Below are 6,639 nucleotides of genomic sequence, written 5' to 3'. Positions count from 1 at the left end.
CGCTGCCACCCGCCCGCTCCCCTCCTCCAGGCGAGGAGCAGCACTTCGGGTGCAGGTAAGCTCCGTTCTCAATATATCCTTGCCTTCCCTGCTGCCCACAGCCTCACCCCGGGGTGCCCTGGGGAGCGCTCCCCCCTCCCCCCATTGGGAGCTTCTGAAGGTCGTGGACCTCTGGAAGTGCCTGGCGGCTCTCCCTCCCCTCCCCGTGCCCTTCAGCTCCCGCAGTTGTCGTGCTTTCACCGGGGCTGAGGCATCCCACACTTGTGCCGGGCTTCAAGCAGGTGCTCTGTGCCCCCGGGGTGGCTCTGCTCGGGGAACACGGGGCTCCAATTTCGGTGGCACCTCCGGCACGGTGCAGAAGGACGCAGTGATTGAGTGGGGTTGAGGCATTTGGGGCACGGCGCTGGTGGGTTCTGCCCTGCGGCTCCAGTTAGGTCCGGGCTTGGGCTCTTGGTGAGCCGGGCTTTGTCACTGCGTGACCTTGGGACGAGCCCTTGGTGCTGTGCTGGGGTCGGTGTCCCCTCCTCGCTGCTGGCTGCGTCCCAGCGTCGGGCAGGGTGGGGACGTGCGGTGCCGGCGTGGCCTAACGGGGGCTCTGCCAAGTGAAACAAGTGGGGTCTGATTCTCATTTGCGCCCCGGCCCCTTTTCCTGCAACTCTGGCGACGTAAAGGAGCCTAAATATGGTCATAAAGCACAGCCACACCGAGGTCCCTCCGTGCTGCCGGGGCCGCCTAAAAGCATCTTTGTGCAAAGGAGAACAAAGCCCAAAGTGTCGGATGGGGAGCGGGAGTTTGAGCTGGCATCCTCAGCCAGCTGTGGTCCCCAGGGCACGTGGGGATAATGCTCCCAGTGCTCACCTGGGGCTGTGGGGTGGCGTGGGGACAGCTGTGCCACCAGCACGGCCCTTTGCAACCTATTTAAACCCGCAAGCGTGCAGCGCTGGGAAGTTTGCTCTTTTCTGGCTTGCTCTCTGCCTGCAGCGCACCCACGGGCGGTAGGGACCTGATGCACGACGCCACCCGTGTCCCATAGGTTTTGCTGTGATGTTTTGTTCTGCCCTGTGTCCGGGAGGAAGGGGCTGTGTGCTGCCCACCTCCCAGTAGGACGTGGCGATGCTGTACAGCACTCCAGGGCATCCCTTGAGCCCCCACCATACCCGAGATGCGCCGAGCTGACGCGGATGCCCCGAGTGTACAGGCTGTGCTGGACTTCCCCATCTGCAACCAGAGCTAAAAAATACCCCCACGCCTCACCCCAGCGCTGTCCCATCTGCAGGCTCTCCAGCCCCGGGGACTCTGTGGCTGTTTTGCAGTTCCTTGGGGCTGAGCTGGCCGTGGCACAGAGGTGACGGGGTGGCAGGTGATGGCCCTGAGCAGAGCATGGCTGCAGTGAGTCACTGCAGGGCAAGGGTGATGGCTGGGTGCCGTAGGTTGGGTTGGTACCCCGTGCCTCCCTGTTCCAAAAGGGGGTCGTTCCCTCGTCCCCCACTGGTGCCGTTTTGTGCTCTTCCTCCTTGTGCTGCGCCTCTCAGGTTTCCTTACCTTTTTTCCTTCTCATTAGCGAAACTTTCAATCGAGGGCTGAAATTTGTTAATCGTTTTGTTTGATCGGAGCTCAGGCAGCGCCGGAAGGACCTCGAGGTTCTCCCTGCGCCTCGGCTGAGCAGCAGTTTGCTTTTGCTTTCAAGATGGATCAAGCCGCCTGCCTGCCGGCAACCGCTGCCTTCGCAGAGCTGTCGCTTTTCATCTCGCGCTTTGCCTCTGTTTGCTCACAGTTTTTTCTCTCCTTTCTCCTGCCCTCGCTCCTGGTGTCACTCCCCACCACGGGAAAAGAAAGGCACGGCAGCAACGCAGCGCTTCGACACCGAATGCGCCGGCGTGGGGTGAAAGGTTTGCAACGCTCGTGGAAAAGCACCTTGCAGGGATTCGTCCCGCAGCTTTGCTTTCTCTTTGGGAACTGTGGGGGCCTCCAAAGTTTGCATGGGGCAAACTCTTACCGTTTTGCACCTTTGCCAAAGGGGCTGGGAGGGGTCTGTGTGCACCCAGAGCCGTTGGAGCTGCCGGGCCCCCTGTGCCACTGCTCAGCTGCGTGTTGCACGCACGTGTTCTCATTGCAACATGCAATTAAACGCTCGTTTTCCTCGAGCTCCTTGGTGCTGGAGAGCGTCGCTGTCTCCAGGTTGCACGGCACCCGTGTTCCCGGCTCCCTTTGCTTTCGTTGAACAGCTCTCACCTTGGGCCAGAGGGCAGCACTGGGTCCTGCTCAGCTGCTTGGAGCTGCCCCAGCACCGGGGGTCTAAGAGGCAACGGGGGCAATAAGGAGCAATGAGGCAGAGTGGAGCAGGAGGGGCAGTAAGGAGCAGAAGGGGCAGAGAGGGGCTGTAGGGGAAGAGTGGGGCAGTAGGGGCAATAAGGATCAATGGAGCAATAGGGGCAGTGAGGATCAGTGGGGCAGAGAGGAGCAGGAGGAGCAGAGTGGGGCATTAGGGGTCAGTAGGGACAATAAGGAGCAGTAGGGGCAGTGTGGGGCAGTAGGGATCAATAGGGACAATAAGGAGCAGTAGGGGCAGAGTGGGGCAGTAGGGGCAATAAGGATCAATGGAGCAATAGGGGCAGTGAGGATCAGTGGGGCAGAGAGGAGCAGGAAGAGCAGAGTGGGGCATTAGGGGTCAGTAGGGACAATAAGGAGCAGTAGGGGCAGTGTGGGGCAGTAGGGGCAGTAGGGATCAATGGACAATAGGGGCAGTGAGGATCAATAGGGGCAATAAGAACAGTGGGGCGGTGAGGATCAGTGGGGCAGAGAGGAGCCGGAGGAGCAGAGCGGGGCATTAGGGATCGATAGGGACAATAAGGGGCAGTGTGGGGCAGTAGGGGCAATAAGGATCAATGGACAATAGGGGCAGTGAGGATCAATAGGGGCAATAAGAACAGTGGGGCGGTGAGGATCAGTGGGGCAGAGAGGAGCAGGAGGAGCAGAGCGGGGCGTTAGGGATCGATAGGGACAATAAGGGGCAATGTGGGGCAGTAGGGGCAATAAGGATCAATGGACAATAAGGGGCAGTGAGGATCAATAGGGGCAATAAGAACAGTGGGGCAGAGTGGGGCAGTAGGGGCAATAAGGATCAATGGACAATAAGGGGCAGTGAGGATCAATAGGGGCAATAAGAACAGTGGGGCAGTGAGGATCAGTGGGGCAGAGAGGAGCAGGAGGAGCAGAGTGGGGCATTAGGGATCGATAGGGACAATAAGGAGCAGTGGGGGCAATAAGGATCAGTGGGGCAGAGTGGGGTGATAAGGGGCAGTAGGTGCAGTTATCTGTTCCCGTTGGGCTCACAAATAACCCCACTTGAAACTTTTCATCTCCCTTTTTTAAGCACAAGTGGCTTTTGGAACAAGGCAACTTTTTTTTTTTTTTTTTTCCCCTTCCATTGTTTCATCCCATCATTTTTATTTTATTTATTTTTTTAAATTTTTTTAAGGTGAAAATCTGGCTTTGTATTTTTTTAAAGTGGCTTTTTTTTTTTTTCCTCCCCCCCCCCATCAATGGAAGATTTCAGGGCAAACTCGTGAGGCGCTGCAGAAGCGAATACCCAGGAACACGCTCCGCTGGGGACAGTGGGGATCGTTCTGAGTGGTGTTCTTCACAAAACAGACATGGAGCACTCACGGAGGGCGTTCCACCAACGAGGTAAAGATGCGTGGGGTTGGCAGAGCAGGGCTTGTCGAGAAATCCGTCGTTTCCACTGAGGGAGGAAGGAAAATGAAAGGAAGAAAAAAAGCAAAATAACCAAATGGATGCGTTCTTCTGCCTCGGCGATGCTCTGGTTCTGCACCCGTGGCAATGCATTGCTGGTGGGGTGGAGTGGAATGGGAATGATGTGGGGCTGTGGTTGGAACCTCTACAGCCTCCACGCCATGAGAGCCTCAGGGTGGCCTCGTCCTGCCCGGAATGCAGCAGGGCTCCGTAGAGAGGGATTCCTGCCCTTGTGAGAAGTGCTACAGGAGATTTGGCAAGCGAGCGAGTGGTGCTTTGCTATCTTGCAGCAAAGCTTGCTGTGCTTTGCTGGTGAGCAGCAGCCGTGGCCTCCTATGGACCCAAATTCGGCAGCTGAAGCCTCGTCCTCATCGGGTTGTGCTTGTGGGCAATGCGACGAGCGGGGCTGCGGGGCTGCCCATCTCCTGCGCCCTGCTGGGTCACCGAGCAGCCCCTGCCCCCCTCCCATGCACTGCACCTCTCTGCTCGTTTTCTTGTTCCAAAAGACCCCCATCCCTGTGCAGAACGCAGCCGGGAGCTGCGCGGCTCCGAGCCCTCGCGTTTGCTAAAATAGAAGCAGAACAAATGGTCGGAGCGAGATCCTGGTTGTGAAGGCAGCCAAGGCTCTTCCTGCAGCAGCTGGTGGCTGGTATGCTGCGTCTTGCTCCCTTCAGCAAGCCTCTCGATAGAACTGGCATTTTTACTGCAGGGGGAGAGAAGCATCTGTCTTCAGGGCGGCGTTGGTGAGGCAGGGCTTGGCACGACCCCATCCTTGCTGGGGGTTTGTATGGGGGGGATGCTGAAGTCACCCCTTGTAAGCATCCCCCCCACCCTGTGCTGGTGCAGGCGGTGTGTTGGGTCTCCTCGGCAGTGGTTGCACATGGAGAGGTGTGGATTCCATCCTGGGATGGGGAGCAGTGCTTTCTAACCGCTACGGCTTCCTTCTCTGCTGCAGCGCTGAGGGACGCAGTGCAGCGGTGGGAGCCAGGAGATGGGTTGGTTGGACTCGATGATGTTGAAGGCTCTCTTCCAACCTTGGTGGTTCTGTGATTCTGTGCCATGCTGTGTTGCCACAGGGGGTTTGGTCACCAAAATGGCATCGCTGGGGCACGGCGCTGTGCTGGGCTGCAGGAGCCGGTGAGGGAGGGATGCTTGGACATCCCCACAGCTCCCAATGGCAGCGTTGGCTGCGGGAGCAAAGAGTAAGAGACCAAATCAGAGCGTTGGGAGTGGAAGCAGAAAGCGTTGGCCATGCTCTGCTCCTCTCAATCCCTGTGGCCAACGGCGACGGGATTCCATGCGTGGAATGGGGGTTTGTATGGGGGGGGGATGCTGAAGTCACCCCGATGCAGGAGGTGCAGAGAGCTTTGTAAGCATCCCCCCCACCCTGTGCTGGTGCAGGCGGTGTGTTGGGTCTCCTCAGCATCTGGGATGCAGAGGGCTGCTCCATCAGAAGAGCCCCACTTGTAAAGGTGCGAAGGGCAGAGGAGCTGCCCACGCTTGGGGATGTTCTCCTGTCATCCTTTCGAGCTCTCTGTCCACTCGTGTGACCTGTGGGAGTTTTGGTGGAGGAGGGAGCAGGGCTGCTTTGCACGCACCCACAGTGTGAACCTATGCACGAGCACAGGGAGGAATGGGGGGCTTTTTTTGTCCTGCAAACGCAGATTTGTTTTGAGTTTTGCTCAGATAAATACTGCTGTGGTTAATACGGAGCTCTGGGCACTGCAGGAAGGAATCCTGGTGGCTCCGGTCTTGCTAAGTTGGATGCGAGAGCTTTGGGGTTTGGCTCCTGTTTGGGGACTGAAATCAAATGTTCTGAGAGGTTGTGTGCATCCTTCTGTGGCTCTGCTCCCAGCCTGGAACTCCGCACCAGAAATGGGGCACTGCAGGGTGCCTTGCACTACACCGGAGTGTTGCAGGGTGTCATGCAGCAAGAGGTGCCATGCATGAACCAGGGTGTTGCAGGGGATGGGTGCTGCAGGGTGCCGTGCACCGGGGGATGGGTGCTGCAGGGTGCCGTGCCGTGCACCAGGGTCACATTCTGACATCCCTGCTGGGATTTTTCCAACGTGGGGACCCAGTGCCACGTGCACCCTGTGGGTCCCCAGGGCTTTCTGGCTCCCCCTGGGACCTGCTTACAGGTCATGGCCCATTAGGCAGTGTTTGCACAGAGCTGTTTGTCTGCCATCTTGTTTTGATTTTGATTATTTTGGCAATTTTGCATCACCGTGGGTTGGGAAGGGGTGCAGGAAGGGAGCTGGTTTGTGATGCGTGCTGGTGGGATTCGCTTCATTCCTGTGCAGCAGCAGCGTTTGGTGCTCCAGGGTCATCCCGACACCCTCCAGCTCACCCCCAGCAGCCCAGGAGGTCCTTGAGACCAGAGCTGGGAGCATCCATGGGCATCCCTGGAGGCAGGGAGCAGCAGCCATGTGCGCTCCCACCCTGAATCCCATTGGGATGGGATCCCACCCGCAACCCCGATGCGGGCAGAGCGACGCGGAGCAGTGGGAGCACAGCAAACCCCAAGGGTTGGGAGACCTCGTCGCCCTCCTGGCTGCCCAAATGAGTCCTGGGTGCTGCTGTGGGTGCTGCTTGTGTTTTACTTTTCTCCACCATAGGTCCCCAACGTGGCTCATCTGCATTTTCAGCCTTCTTCTCCCAACCGTTCTCACACTGAAGTCTGTAACGCTGAAATTATAGCATCGCCGTCGTTTCCGTGGCAACTTGCAGGGATGTATTTAAAAAAAAAAAAAGGCCCAGAAGCCTTCTGAGGATTATGACTTCACTGAGGGATCAGGCTGGAGGGGAATCTGGGTCAGGCCGCTCTTCCCATCCCCTGTCATTTCCATGGCCAGACCGGGGCAGTGGCACCCATGGGTGCCCCCT

General features: G+C 58.1%; 1 long non-coding RNA gene across 1 annotated transcript; it reads left to right on the top strand.

The window, feature by feature from the left end:
- The first annotated feature begins 6 nt into the window (after positions 1 to 6).
- LOC109364304 lies at positions 7 to 6,506 on the top strand. The gene is made up of 2 exons (XR_002110300.2): positions 7 to 1,889; positions 3,550 to 6,506. It is a non-coding gene; the product is annotated as an uncharacterized LOC109364304 (long non-coding RNA).
- The last annotated feature ends 133 nt before the right edge of the window (positions 6,507 to 6,639 follow it).

The sequence above is a fragment of the Meleagris gallopavo genome, unplaced genomic scaffold (assembly GCF_000146605.3).
Source record: "Meleagris gallopavo isolate NT-WF06-2002-E0010 breed Aviagen turkey brand Nicholas breeding stock unplaced genomic scaffold, Turkey_5.1 ChrUn_random_7180001842681, whole genome shotgun sequence".
In the NCBI taxonomy this organism is placed as follows: domain Eukaryota; kingdom Metazoa; phylum Chordata; class Aves; order Galliformes; family Phasianidae; genus Meleagris; species Meleagris gallopavo.
The sequence above is the reverse complement of the archived record's forward strand: the minus strand, read 5'-3'. Positions and strand labels throughout refer to the sequence as shown.